This window comes from Limanda limanda, chromosome 2, assembly GCF_963576545.1.
Source record: "Limanda limanda chromosome 2, fLimLim1.1, whole genome shotgun sequence".
Lineage (NCBI taxonomy): Eukaryota > Metazoa > Chordata > Actinopteri > Pleuronectiformes > Pleuronectidae > Limanda > Limanda limanda.
The window spans coordinates 2,944,141-2,944,712 of record NC_083637.1 but is presented as its reverse complement, the minus strand read 5'-3'; positions in this window follow the sequence as shown (position 1 = coordinate 2,944,712).

Sequence of the window (572 nt, the reverse complement as noted above, 5' to 3'; positions counted from 1 at the left end):
TTATAGATGATTGTCGTGGACATTAATTTTTCTTTTCATTTCATTCACTCTGATTTTCTTTCTCTCTCTCCCCGGAGGGAGGGACGAGGAGGAGGAAGAGGAGAAGGGGGGAGTGTTGGGATTTTTTTTTTTTTTTTATATAAATTGGTAGATTGAGCACCGGTGGATTTTTTTTCTCCGACTCCAAGTGCGCGCAATCACGCCCAAAATCAGTGAGCGACGCCTTGGTGAGGAGGAGGGGGAGGAAGAGGAGGAGAAGGAGGAAGAGGAGGAGGAGGAGGAGGAGGGGGATGCCGCACCGTCCATCACCGAATATCAACAAATGTCACCGGGCTCGGATTTTGGGGAAGCCCCCCTCGGCTGGCGTGTGCGTGTAGCCCGAGTGGCGCGGTGGCCGTGAGAGGTGCCCCCCCCCCCCACCCCCCACCCCCCACGCTCCGCGCCGAACAGTGCGGATATATGGCACAGGAAGACAAAAATGAATTATTGAAGATTTCACTCGTATCTATTTCTATTTTTACCTCGCAGGGACCTGGGGGAAGGAGGGGAAACAAGGCAGCTGCAGATCCGCT